This window comes from Rosa chinensis, chromosome 1, assembly GCF_002994745.2.
Source record: "Rosa chinensis cultivar Old Blush chromosome 1, RchiOBHm-V2, whole genome shotgun sequence".
In the NCBI taxonomy this organism is placed as follows: domain Eukaryota; kingdom Viridiplantae; phylum Streptophyta; class Magnoliopsida; order Rosales; family Rosaceae; genus Rosa; species Rosa chinensis.
The window spans coordinates 15,195,764-15,210,661 of NC_037088.1; the positions used below are offsets into that span (position 1 = coordinate 15,195,764).

General features: G+C 39.2%; 1 long non-coding RNA gene across 1 annotated transcript; it reads left to right on the forward strand.

Moving 5' to 3' along the window:
• Nucleotides 1–1,342: 1,342 nt before the first annotated feature.
• Nucleotides 1,343–6,170, forward strand: LOC121050969. Its single transcript, XR_005804585.1, has 5 exons — nucleotides 1,343–1,947; nucleotides 2,034–2,080; nucleotides 3,557–3,621; nucleotides 3,739–3,803; nucleotides 4,016–6,170. It is a non-coding gene; the product is annotated as an uncharacterized LOC121050969 (long non-coding RNA).
• The last annotated feature ends 8,728 nt before the right edge of the window (nucleotides 6,171–14,898 follow it).

Below are 14,898 nucleotides of genomic sequence, written 5' to 3' on the forward strand. Positions count from 1 at the left end.
TCCAACTTCAATGCAGGGCATGTGTTCATGGTCTCTTTGCAGCACACCTTAGCATGCACATGTTTAATACCCCTTCATTCTTCGTGTCACTGAATAAGAGATGAGACAAATAACCAAAGAGCTTTTACCTTCCTCTGACTTCTCAACAAAGCTGGACTTTGAATGATTTCATGGTTCAGCCACTATGATCTAGCCTCTAGGTAGGCCTTAGATCGACTTTGAAATTTCACACCTTGGAAATGTTGGCTCGTAGCAATACCCTTCAGACCTCGACATCAAATGGAGTAAAATTGCAGAAAAGCATATAGACAAAGAACCTAGAAAGTAGTTCACTTCATAGCAGCATTATCACATCTAGGGGAAGATTTCTTTCCTCAAGCTCTGGACCATTGTAATGTAGCGACGTCTTCTTGTGGCAGCTCCGTTGCCCCCCAAGCATGAACCAAGAAAAACAAGAGCATCCAAAAGCTTACGCCCCCAGAATTTGGCCAAGAAAAAAACATGGAATTTGGCCCAGAATTTGATATGATTATGCTCTTCATCTGCGCTTCTCTTTGTTCCTCTTCACCACCTCAGATGCACTCTTTTGACAAAGAAGAAATAACAATCAAACAATAAAGCTTTCCTTCCCTGCATCTTGTTTCCTCCATGTGAACTCATATTGCGAGTAGTTCTTTAGCTTTCATGCTCTAAAGAATCTTGAATCATTATCAGCGAGCATGTAGAACCGCTTTCTCCACAGGCTTTATTATTTCCCTCCAGGGAAACATCACTTCACTCTACTGCTGCTACACATGGGGAACACACTTTTCTTTGCAACTGATCACAGTAGAGTGCTAAACATGAATTTGTCGATGAGCAAGTGTTGAGCAAAAATTGTAAATTTATACTCAACACAATTTCGCTCTATTTTATTGACAAAATAGAGTTTTTATTATGTCAGGTTCGACCCATTCAAGATAACAACAATCTCTTAATTACAACCCCTCACTTTAAGGGAAAACCCTTTGATTCCAAGTACAAAGTTAACATATGGAGATGTGTGTGTTTGTGAAAAATTGCGGCTGCACCTGGGTTGTTTTACAGGTTGCCTACGTACCCCGGAAGGGATCAAGCCACTCGTAGTTCAAGTTTTCGTGGCTTTGGAGTTTCAATAGGTTGATGACCTATCGAAACAATTCTGGTGAGGTGTTTGGGTGAATTTGGTTTTAAAAGAACCAGGGATTCGGTTTACGTTGTGGTTGCATCCAGATTTAAATCCAGATTGCCTACATACCCTGTGAAGGGATCAAACCATTGTAGTTCATAATTTTTTTTGGAAATTTGGGATTTTTTTTTCTTGGTTTTGTACCAAAAGGATATTTTTTTTAGGTTCCGGAGCATTTTTTTACGAAACCAAAGCCTGGCCATCCGGAAACGGAACCCATAGCGTCATGCTTTGCCGAATTCTTCCAACAGGCCCAAATTTGGATATGGACTTCTTTTGTATCCTTGCGAGTCATGTTCCTCGATCCATGAACTTTTCTCAGCCCCAGATTTAATATAGGAACCCTCAATGTAACGAATGAACTCCGTGTCTCAATTCTCTTGTCCAAAATTCGAAGACGTGCATCAAACTTTTCTATGGCCATCAAATTTTGCTATGGACACCCACAAACTTCTCAGAAACCCAATGCTTTCCAGAGGCCCAGCTGCTACATTTTTATTTTACCATTCTTTTATTTTTCTTTTCTCACTATTGCTCGGCTTTACTCTTCACTGCCTTCGGTCCACCCTATTCGAAACACAGTAGGACACAAACTTCTGCAAATTGGATTTCGAGATGGACTTGAGGGTGGAAGCCAACTTGGAGATGGAATTGCAACTGGGTCTTCGTCACAAAAGAATTCCCCCAACATCTAAAGCTTGCAATCAGCTTCATCCTCCTATTCCGTGAAGGGAAATTGGGTAAGAAAATTCCCACTTTATTTTTTGCTTCTGGCTTCGTAATCCGCGAACGCAGGTCTTAACATCCTTTCTTTGATATTTTGCAGTGATCTTGATGAGAGAATTGGCCTAGGCTCGTGGTGATTTGTATCGGGTAAGTATTCAATTATAGTTTTCCCTTTTTGCTTCTTGGCCTTTATATTAACAAACCCAGTACGAAGCTCTATTGCCTTACTTAATTAAGCTTTTTGTCTCATGCATAGCTTAATTAAGTTCTTGTCTCATGCACAATTTGGTTATACTCTCTTATCCGCAATGCCACCAGAATGTCAATCACCTCTCTTTCTTTTCTTTTTTGTTTTTGTTGCTTTGTGCCTCTGTCAATCTCTGGAATGGTTTTGATGATGTTGGCCCACTTAGATTAAGGTTTCATGCTATGGACAAGGATGCCACCGCCAAAGGCTTTTCTTCTTTAGTTTTCATGCCGGCACCGCTTCGAGACTTTTTGGAAAACAAATTCTCCAGTGTCGTTGTGTTTCACAATTTGATTGAACTCTCCCCTCTGCAGCGGCTCTTTTGTCCTTTTTTAGTTTCTCTGCACCGAAAACATTTATCTTGGTGTTTTGTCAAGTCCTAATGCCGCAACCTTAAGGATTTTAAATTTGATAGCCCTTTGTGTAGATATAAGGTGAGGATAGCAGCTGCAGTTGAGATCCCAGAGTTTCAATTTCAGGGTGAGCCTATGTCCATTTAAACTCTGTTTATCTTTTCCCTCCTTGTGCTATCTGAGTTGGAGCTCTTGGTCTAAATTTCAAGACTTCTTTATTTGTAAAGAGACAAAACTAGTTTTCATCAATTATGCTTCCTTTATCCTTTCTTCTTTGTGGCGTTATTTCACACAGCACACTTTGCAAAAAGGAAGATATGATTAATTAAACAATCATACTTGGTTTAAAAGATCCCAGACCAAGATATTTCCCTCTCTACTTTTCCATGTGAGCCCCTCTTCAGCCTCTTGCAACAATATTGGTTCAGGACTTGTTGCCCTCTCCTTGAATACATTTAATTTGGCTTTGGAATATGTCTTGAATGATAGTGCACTTTCAACATATTTTTGACGAACAGTGTACCAATTTGTCTCCATTCAAAGCTTCAAGTTGTTTTGTTTTTGTCATTCCACCGCCAGACTTTCTTTAGGCTTGATTATAAAAATCAATGCCAGACTTTTCTTCATTTGTTCCTATGGCAACACCTCATCGAGCTTGTAACTTGTGCAATTGTTAACTAAGCCTTCCATTTTGTGCTCAGCTTAATCAAACCTTCTCACATGCCCTGCAACATTGCCAGAACTTTTTTTTTTTTTTATATTGCTTTGTGCATTTGTGAATGTCTGGAATTGCTTTGTTGACATTGACCAAGACTTGGGTTAAAGCCACCGCCAGACACTTTTGTCATTTAGTTTGTACTTGTGCAATTTGATGGAACCCTCTCCTCTGCAAATGCCACCAGAACATCATTCTTGCTTCCTCTTCCTTTGTATCTTTTTCTTTGTATTTTGGTAACTTCAACTGCTGCAAGTTCAAGGCTTTCGTTAATTTGATGAAACCTTGTTATTATTGTCTTTACTCAGGTACAAAACAAGTACAGGAGCTGTGGTGTCAAAAATTCTAGAGTTCCAGACTTCTGACTTCGACTGTGAGTCTTCTGTCCTTTTCTTTTAGTTTCTTTGCACCAAAAACGATTTCTTTGTGCTTTGTCAACTCCTACTGCTGCAACTTTAAGGATTTTAAACTTGATAAACCCTTTGTGCAGGTGTAAGGCGAGGATAGCAGCTGCAGTTCGGCCAAGTATCGGAATTCCAGGATTCAAACTCAAGGGTGAGACTTTTTTAACTTCCCACTGGTTTGTTTAGAATAGGTGTTTCGGAACGGAGGTTGGGACTGGCTCTTTTTTCGGCTATGGAGTTTTGAAAAGATGCAGGGAGGAATTATATGTGGTGTTTAAAAGGAATTGACAGAGTTACTGTTATTTTTTTTTTTATATTGAACCATCACAACCCTATGGTAATTCACAAAGGGCCCTCTGTCAGTTTGGTGTTTTAAACAGCCAAAACTTGAGGATAAAATCGGCACCCTAAGGCACGCCGTGTCAAAGTTCTAAAACAGTATTGGCACCGTAAGGCACCGCCACCGGAGCTTTGAAAGCAGTTTCGGCACCCTAAGGCACGCCGAATGGAGCTCTGAAACAGTATTGGCACCGAAAGGTACCGCCACCGGAGCTTTGAAAGTGGTAAAACCATAAAGAGATGGATTCTCCACCTTTTTCCTATGGAACACGCTGCAGCGTCCTCTGTCTCCTTTGCTTTCCTTCTCCGTCTGCCTCCTTTTTCTTTTTTTTCTTGTACGGCCTTCTTGGCCTCTTATATAGTGTACTGATGGTATGGTTGAGTTTTAGAGAGACTCTTGTACTTGACATGACATGAAACACCAAGAGATAACTATGATCCCTATCAGGGAATTACCGTGCATCAGTTGCAATCAAACTCTAATACTTAATAAGCTCATGTGTAATTATGGGCAATTGACCTTCACGCATTTTCTGTCCTTTTTTATTATCTATCTTTTTTTGTTTCAACAGCAAGTAACCTTCAAAGGCCACATGGGTTGGCCTACGGTAACTAACTATTGCTCCATACCAATCACCGCTGCAACTCAGAACTCCGCCTATGTGAGAAGAAGCAATCACCTGCGACCCTGCATAACTGCATTGAAACCAAGTGCTGCATCCTAGATTTTCATCAACTAGATCTCTCCAATGCGTCTCCAGCTTTGTAATCGTCACCACCAACCGACTTTAATTCCTCACTTGAATCATCAACATATGTGACGGTCAAAGTTTGGATAAAATCCGGAACCTTGACTTCACTCAAAGCCTGTATACCTCCTCGAGCACACTACCAGTACTCATAAGTTGGTTAGGATTCAAAGGCCCTTGTCTACTTCTTGCTCGAGTACGAGCTTGTCATCCACGCGGGTCATTTTTTGTACCACTTACTTCCAATTTTTGAGTTAAGCCTCTGTTTGAACAGTTCTCCATCATGTTCATTGATGATATATATAAAATTAGCTGCTCTACTTTTTCATCTTGCATCAAAGCCCCACAAAACAACAAGTTGCCAGGTCACCCAGCTTTAACTTTCATGTTCCAGAATATAGGAAACTGCTGCTATACATGGGAGTATACTCGTCTTTGCCTCTGATAACAATTGAATTTCATGCTTCCCTGAAGATGAGTCCCTCATTGATCCATCCATTCACTTCTGTATTCAGAGGTCTTTATGAAATAAAGAATCTGAGGCCCTGTAGTATTGAAAGCAAAACAACAAAACCATGGAAAGGAAGTCTTGATATTTACACGGCCATGAATGTTTGGCTCGAATAAGCTCAACTAATTCCAGCTCTTCTTTCTCGCAATAGCTCTTCTTGGAGTCCCGGAAATTCTGTGCTCTTACTCCCAAGCTTGTTTGTCCTGAGGACTGATAATTCTGCCCCCCAAGTCTGCAAAGCACGTCATCTTCATAGAATGTTTCTCTCGGGCATTTTATCAAACACCTCGTGGGCATATCTCAGATTCTCAGACCTGTGATGAAATTTCAACCAAGCAGCCCATAGAAGATCAATATATCAACAAAGAGTTCAAATTAATCACTATTGCCTGGGGATTGGGTTCAATTCTTCGAGGCAGCAGTGGGAGATAACACTGGGTTGAATATGGAGGCTCCTACAGTTCGACTTTGTCTCCTCCTCGCCGACGGAGGAACTCTTCCGGAATTCGCTTGAAAGCCTTCCGCTTGGTTCTACCTCAGCGTCTGCCACAGTGATTGGCAGAAGGTTGTCCGCTGAAGACCACTCGCTGGCCTTTAGATCGACTTCGCTTCGGAGTGAATCTTGTTGGAAAAATTCTGGCGCAGTGCTTCGCCGGATCTTATCTCGCTGACGAGATTTAGGCCAAGTGCACTCAGCGAGCTCTGCCTCTTGTGATAATGTTCCTTGCGAGCGTTCATTGACGTACTTATGGCCTCGCGGACGTTCGCTGACTGTCACGCGGACGTTACTACTGTTGGCCTTCTTCACGAGCACTCGCTTCGCGGCCATCTCCTTCGCGCCAATTTGCTCGCGGCCCCGCGCTCTTCGCGGTCACTCGCTTACGCGGTCAATCGCTCGCGGCCAGTCGCTGATGCGCCGCATAACTCTCTTTTTGTATTTTCTTTTTCTATTTTTTTTTTAACTAACTAAAAGAAAGATGCAAACTAAAAATTAGAAGCAAATAAAGAAGCTAGCATCAGTGCGTTTGGCTAACCTCTAGAAGGCCACGGGGGAGGCCATCTATGCTTCACTCCAAGCTCCGATACATCAAAATTTATGGCACGAAAATCCCTCTTGTAAGAGCTTGTAGGAAAGCAACAAAGATACTTCGCGTCGAAAACTTGGAAGAAATTTGGCTCGTAGAAGGAGTAATATTGCCCCCCCAAGTATCTTTGTTGCTTGGCGAAGCATGATCTTCAATTGCACTTTTGGAGATGAAGATGTCCCAAGATCGGCTTTGTCGCCAACTACCATGTCATAGAACATGGTATCTTCAGGATAAGCCATAGATTGGCTATTGTATTTGACTACTTGTTGGTCTAAATTCTCCATATCAAGAACTTCAAAGAACTTGAACTCCTGCTTGTGATTTTTGGAACCAATAATTAAAGCGTAGTCATCATCATATTCATCATATATTGGCTCCATGTTGAGATCATATTTAGAATCACCAAAATTTGATGAATTAATCTCTTCTTTAAAAATAGACATATCAAATATTTGTTTGCCTCTATTTTCTTTCCAGGCATCATATTGAGACGCCTCTATGGACCGTATAGTATCATCATATATAAATTTCTTTTGCAAGAAATTCGAAGTTGAATAATTGTAAACAAGAGCTAACTTGTACTGGTGATACTCAAACTTATAGTCGCGAAGGACAAATTGACCACTAGAATAATTATTCTGGCCATTCTTGCAAGGTGGGTTGCAGATGTATCCTCCACATATATCAAAGCCACCGCTTGGCCTGGAAACACTGATGAAGGAGTTCAAGTTGAATTGATTAATAAAGCCACATATTGGCTTTTGTAGACCACAACTTAATTGATAATTAAGTTGGCCATGATTGTGGCCATCTTCACCATGACGTCCAGTAGCATGGCCAAAGCTTAATTGATGATAGTGAGGTGGGCCATGCCTTAATTGATAATCAAGTAGGCCATGCTCTTGACCCTTTGCATTGTCATGACATTCAGTAGCAACATCATAATTAAATTGATCATACATCTGCTTCTGGTTATCAGGTGGGTAAACCTGGACAATATCATGCCCCCCATGCATCTGACCAATAGCCACGTATTCGGCTTGATCAGTGGAGAAATCAACTATTTGTTCAGAGACAATTGTATTGTCAGAAGAACAATTTTGCTGATCATCTTCTCCATGCACAACCTCTATGTGAGGCTGTGACTCATCAGTGAGGCATTCAGGTTTATCACAACTTGTAGGCAATTCAACCTCAGAAACAACCTCTTCGCGCGAAGATTTTTGGCTTTCCAATTCGTCTTGATGCGAGCTGCCCTGAGTAGCCAAGCTGGGACCTTCTTTGCACAAGGTCGCGCACTCCGATGAGGTATGCTCATGTTGGGTCATGCGCTAGTCCAGTTCGCGTATGAGTTGGTCTGTCCTCGCAGTCTCCCTGTCAAAGTCAGCAGCTATCTTCTTACGATGGTTCTCAATATTTTCCATGATAATCGCGCACCTTTCCTCGAAGGTCGCTCCCTTTGGAATAGGCTTCGCAACGAAAGCCTCTCTTGTCATAGTGTTGTCAATGGTGGAAACATTAGCCATTTTTTTTTCACTTTAGAAGTTCCTTTGGTAAAAATATTCCCCTGGCATCCCAGTGATGGTGAACACAAAAGACTCTAGCGTGGTCCCACTGGGCATGCCAAAATGTTTGGCTCCAAAACCACTTGGCGTGCAAACTGTCTCTTTTGAGCGTGTGATTGCGCATGCGTGCCAGCACCGTGGGGTGCAGTCGTCGAGGTAGTCCCTTGACCTGACTTCTTCTTCAAGCGTTGTGGACGAGGAGAGCACCAACCTCGCCACAAGGTTCTTCTCTAGCCTTCCGAGAAAGGACTTCTTGCCTTACGGATAAGGACTTTAGGTGTGATCTCTTCGCGTTCACCGTATCGATACTTAGTGTTGTAGACTAAGCAAAGCAATCACTGGGAAGTTGTGAGAAAGCACAGGGTTTGCTAAAGCGTGACTTTAGCTTCACTGGGTTGCGAGGGCGTTACCCTTGCTTCGCTGGTTGTATAGGTGGCAGTCGGCTCGCGAGGAGACTAGGACTGGAAGCACGGTCGCCGGGTTGATCTAGTGATGCTGACAATCGGCTCTTGGAGAGACTAGGACTGGCGCGCGGTCACCGGGTTTCAACGAGGTTGAAGGTTTGCTCCGGGGAGGCTTTGTAATCGCTGGGATTGATTGATTCGAGAGATGTCCTTTCTGTATCATCTTTAGCCTCTATATATAGGCTACTGCAGATTCACCTTCCTAAGAGGAATGAAATACTATATTTTAGGCCACAGTTATTGGCCTTGAATCAAATCAAAACTCTTAATAGTTTTGATAACTATCGTATATAATTAATAATTATCCTCCTCTGTCGCCGCTAGAATGTAGGCAAGGTTAATTGCCTCTGGAACCAATATCTTGGATGCGAACTGTTTGATATGCATTAATTGCATATATATCTTCGCGGTGTAGCTCGTGGTATGCAATTATGCAATGAGATTATATGTCCTTGCTTGTTACAATTAAGGAATTATATCCTTCCTTCCACATGTTCCACGTCCACCTTAATTGCTTGATTGCATGGCAAACCATAATTGAGTCCTTAATGAATTGGTCCAGTCCATGCCACCTTTAATTGCTTGATGTGTAGCTTTGATAATTACCATGCATGCATCACGTCCTTCTTCTTTCCTTAATTGATTAGAGCCATGATATGCACGTAACTAGGACTCTTTGTAGATTAGAATCCTAGCCAACTACAACCACGAGGCCATCTTTAATGCAAAGATCTTTCCATATGATCCATCTTCGTAGCTAGGTAACTCACTATTAATTATCAAATATCTTGATTATTAAAATTAGATTTGCTTCGAGATCGCTTAGTTTTCAAGTAGGCCTTATTTAGCCTCTAAACAGTATATTTCGAACTTGTCGCAAATAAATAGCTTGAGCCACGGGTATTGGCCTGGATTTCTTCGAGTCCCCCTTATATGGAAATAATGTTATTTTGAGTTCAAACAGTGGGGTAAGCTTATAATTTGTTTGTTAGTGGGGTTAGTATAGCTCAAATTTGAGTAACTGTACAGAGGCTTAGGGCTTTTCAAAATGTTGATTTGAAGGGGAATTCAATTAATGGAGACATATGAAGATACGCCAACCATGATCGAAGACCAAAACGCACACTAAACTTGCTTTTGTTTTTGTTTGTACGTGTTGGAATAGAAGGGAAAATAATTTTTCTTTTTTCCCGATGGAGCAGTTAATATTTCTAATTTAGCATTGTTGCAGCTTCATGAATTTTAAGAACTCTTGGACTTAGTTCTGTGATTAAATTTTTGGAACTCACATAGCAGATTCTCTATTGTGATGCTGAAGATGAATTCATGGACATTGATGATGCACGATCAGATATGATAAACAATTTTCTAATACTCAGGTCCATGAAAGATGAGCATAGGATTATGAAAATAGAATCTGGTAATCTGATTTCTCTATTACCCAAACCATATAAACAATATGATAATTTCATGGGTGGTGCTATTTGCACACCCATTTTCTCTATTTGCACACCCATTTTCTCTATTCACACACCCCCTCTATTTATCTATTACTTTAATTTATTGTAGGCCCTGTGAAATTTCGAACGTCACTTTTGGATGGGATAATTTTTCGCGACCTCTGTTTGGCTAAAGACTTTTGGAAATAGCTTGGGCTTGGGCCTTAGGCCCAAAAATGGCTTAGAGTTAGAGTCCACAATCTACTTTGGATACCTAACAAACGAGTATGCTAGTGAACCTAGCCTAGTAAATTAGTTGACCATTGACCCGAACATCTCCCTTGGCCCAATAAGGTTCTTGCATTGTAGCTCATGATAGCATTTTTGCATAATCTTGAAATCTAAAGTATGCAGATGGCATGCATAATGTAAAGTATGCAGATGGCATGCATTTCAGTAACAATGGAATACTGAAAATGGAATACTGTTTTTGGTGGTACTATACTAGTATAGTTCCTACAATGAATACTGTTTTTGTCAAGCTAAAATCTTGTATGTCTTTTTACAAATGCTTTAAGCCATACTGTTACTTTTGTGTAATTGTATTTACTTAATCCGGCCAGATTGCCCACCTCAAATTTATATTCCAGTTTTCCGCACCATAGAGTTAAAGACCATGAGTTTTACTGAGAGGTATGTTTGATTTATACTTTTGATTTTCTTTCTGGTGATGATGAAGGTTGGTTTCATGGTCGTAGTGGAGGACTAGACCTCACATTAATAGTTTTTTTACTTTATTTCTCTAGCCAAGTCCAAACTAAACCATCTGATTTGTGCAGAACAAGAACTTTGAGTTGATAAAAATAAAAATAAAAATAAAAAAAATCTATATCAGTATGTGTAGATATGCATTTTAATTGGCTTTTAGTCTTTCTGGAATTGCTTCTGCAAACCTAAGATAGTTGGGAGTATAAGCCCAACTATCTCAGGTTTGCAATTGTCGATCACTTCATATTATGGAATTGATATACGGTAAATCAAGAAGCTGCATAAATTATCTGTTAGCCAGAACTTTGACCACTATATTTGAAATTTAGTTTCCAATTAAATGAGATCAGTTTGAAAGAACTTTAATGAAGTTACCAATAGAGTTAGTTAATTTCAACTATCTAGAATTTGTGCTACAAGTATTTTTCACTTTTGACCTTGATTATGATGACTTCCTTATGTGTTAGTTACTTGTAGAGTTGCTGGAAAGTTACTGGACTGTACTATGTTTTGGTATGCTAATGACTAATTCTGCAGGGGTGGTTATTTTCATATGATCCATTCTGGAGGCCTACACAAATGAAGGTTATATTTTCAATTTTTGTTTTGGGTATATTGTTCCCTTTTATTTATCTGTTGTCATTAACAATGGAACATACTTCTTTGTAGACACTTTTACATTATGTTCCTGCAGGGAGGGTGGTAGTCCTTGATCTGTTTGCTGAAATGAAACTGATATGTGAATTGAACTTGTAGAGTTAGAGTTTGATTGATTGATGTACTGAGTACTGCTACTTGTACATTTTTAATTGTCATTTTGTAAATGAAATTACTTATAATGATAATCTGATTGAAATGTTTCTCTTACATCTAATTTGTCATATGGATATGGTGATACAAATGTGAAATTGGTAGAAATATAATTTTTTTTTTATTAAAAAAAAATCTTGTTTACGGCGTGCAAGCTGCGCCTTAAATGGGAACTCAATCACACTTTTACGGCACACATTATACGCCTTAAATGGGAACGCAATTAAGTCTTTTACGGCATGCAACATGTATCGTAAATAACATGAGTGACATTTCCGATATCACTTTCACGGCGTTCTTGGATGCACTTTAACGGCACATTTTAATGTGCTAGGTCTTTTACGGCTGCGGCATTTACTTTCATATATCACTTTCATATATTTTAGTGTGCCGTAAATGAGCTAGGTCTTTTACGGCTGCGGCATTTACAGCCTGCCTTTGTGCGCCGTAAATACCCTTTTACGGCACACATTGTGAGCCGTAAAAGACCCTTTTTGGTGTAGTGATCTTGTGAGGTTGGTGGTTGCTATAAGGTTACATTGAGGCCAAGTACTACAAGAGAAAGCTCGGATTCCAGGTAGGGGATGCCTTTAACTCTATCTATGCTTTTCTTTCATATATATATACTACGCTTTATCTGAGGCCTCTTGCATGTTTTGAAAATTATCTGTTTTTACACTTGCAATGGTTTGCGTGGTTGGAATGTGGTGTTGGCAATTGATGGGGATGTAAGGAGATGGTTTGATCCTCCTTGGGGATTGGATATCTCAAACCACCGTTGGTGGGCAGCATGCACGGCCCGCGGCTAACGTATGTTGTGTAGGGCACCGGTACATCCTGGTAATGTATGATGGGCACCTACAGTGAGTCATGCGTCTATGCTATCCTTGTTATTGATTTTTCCCTTTGTCTCTAGCCTTGTGATAATGATTAAATTTCAGAAAGTGATTGGCTAGATTGATGGTTATGATGAAAGTTATGGAAGGAGATCAATTGCCGTGGATTTCTGATTACATAGGATTTCAAACCGGTTTTGTCTACTACCTTTTTGTCAAAAATATAACTTATGTTTTCAAACTTAGATTTGAGGGTGAGCAATGACTGGATGTAGGAGCCTAACCCCTACTTTAGTTTGTTTTGCAAGCTGTTGCTGTCGAAGTTTGGGTACGGAGGATTATTTTTGGAGGCCACAACTTGTTTTATCTAAAGTTTATTTCTCAATTTATTTGAGATGTTTGATCTCGTTAAATTTTGTTAAAACATGTATGGTTGATGATGTGTGTGATTGCTTACCACCAAAGTGGAACATTAGGGTTAGAACCTCCACTTGAATCTATGTCATAGTGGGCTAGACTTAGAAGACTCATATTAAATTCTATTCAATAAACCTAATGTAAACTTGGGCTAAAAACTAAAAATGACGTAGGTTTTAATGCAACACAACACCACCTTCCTTTCTCTTCCTTGCCTAGTTCGTAACCTTCTGGTTACAATCCAAGCCCACTAACGCAAGCCTATAAACGTTAGGCACATAGACTTCTTGTTTTTCAACCTAAAGACCTTGTCTCTTTAAGGAATTCTAGGCCTAAATCACTTACTCCCAAAGTGTTGTGGGTGTAGGGTTCCTTGGGGAGGCGGCGCTATGATAGTCCGGTCTTCAGGATGCCACATTTATTTATTTTTACAAATTACCCTTTCTTTTTTCTTTTTTCTATTTGGCAAGTCAATCATCCCCAAATTCTAAACCCTTATTTTCCTGCAGACACAGAGAACTTCAAAACTCTTTGCGATTTTCTCTTTTCTTTTCCATAAAAAACTTCTCTAGCATAGTCATATATCCTAGGGCTGTCAATTTCGACACGACCCGATAACACGACTCGAAACCCGCACGAAATAAAGCGGGTTGAACCCGCACGATTAAAAAGCGGGTCGGCTGTGGGTCAACCCGCCATGACCCATTTAATAAATGGGTCGGCCACGGGTCAACCCGCCAACACGAAGTGAACCCGTATAACCGGATTATGGTATACTTATTCTTGAAATTTTGGATGTTGGGAGTATTTGATCATAGGATTAGATAATTTGAAATATTTTGCTTTATAATTATTAGATTTAATTATTTATGAATATATAAAATTATTTATATTCTTCGTCTTGTGGAGTTTTTAGTGAATTTAATCAATTTATGCATTTTTTTAGTTAAATGGATCGCATTATTAACCCTTAAATAGATCATTTTGTCTAACACGACACGGACCTATTTGTTAAATGGGTTAAGCGGGTTGGAAATGGGTAACCCGTTTAATAAATAGGTTGGGTTTAGCTTTAAATTTTTGACACGATTATTAAATAGGTTGGGTTTGGGTTTGTATCTTGCGACATGACAAATACCTTAACCAGACACGAACCCAACCCGACACGACCCATTGACAGCCCTAATATATCCTATCTCTCTAACGTGATGCTTTGAAGTTTGATTATGTTAGAACAAGCAACTTTAGACCCATATTTGGAAGAAGAAAAAATTATATCTGATTTGCAATGGAGACATGGAAGAAAAATATGAATTTAGTGATCATTCAAGCCCCTTTGAATCGATATTATTCCTGGTAAGATTCCAACTGAAATTATATAGTATATTTCAATCCATCGCTCTCTACTAAAAAATCAATTTCTCAGCGATTTGGTGGAGTAGTAGCTTTCAATTTGTGCGTTTTGTTCATTTTCGTTTGATTTTGGTATGACTTGCTTGTTAATTATGGTTTTGACTTGAGTTGATTGATAATTTTGAAATTATTGACGCTTTGATTTTATTTTGACTTTAGTCATGTCATCACTCTACAAAATGATTTATGTTACTGGGAATGGTATCTTGAATTAACGTTGCTTAATCAGATGTGAGAGGTTTTGGATCTCCTTTAGTTTAGGTGATATGTTTATATCTTTCTTCAGTTTTGTATAGCAGTTATGATGACATACCTAAATCCTCAAACTCAGTTACAATGTGATTTTTCATCTAAGACCTAAACTTTGCCACACTAAATGCAGAACTTTTGACATATTGCACTTCGTCCTGCCCATCAACTTTTTTTTTTTTCTAATCAGCAATGACATTCACAAGAAAAAATTGGTTTATTATATAATGATGTTAATTTTATGATTGACTAAATAGGAAAAAGAAAAAAGAAAAAGAAACATAATTATAAGAGAGGGTAGTTAGGGTAATTTGTAAAAAAAATTGTCTTAAAGTAATGAAAAAATAGAGATGGTGTGTGAATAGAGAAAATGGATGTGCGAATAGCTCCACCCTATTCACTATTCATTTTTATTTCTACTTCATGTTATGTGCTCATTCATCCTAAAGAAATCTAAGCATTGAGTTCAAGCTTGTGAAGAGGGTGAGGGCAGTACAAGAAAAAATTATTTCAGTGACATTAATTAAATTACAAAATGAAATATTTGAATCATTGAGTTATATATATATATATATATATATATATATATATATTTTTT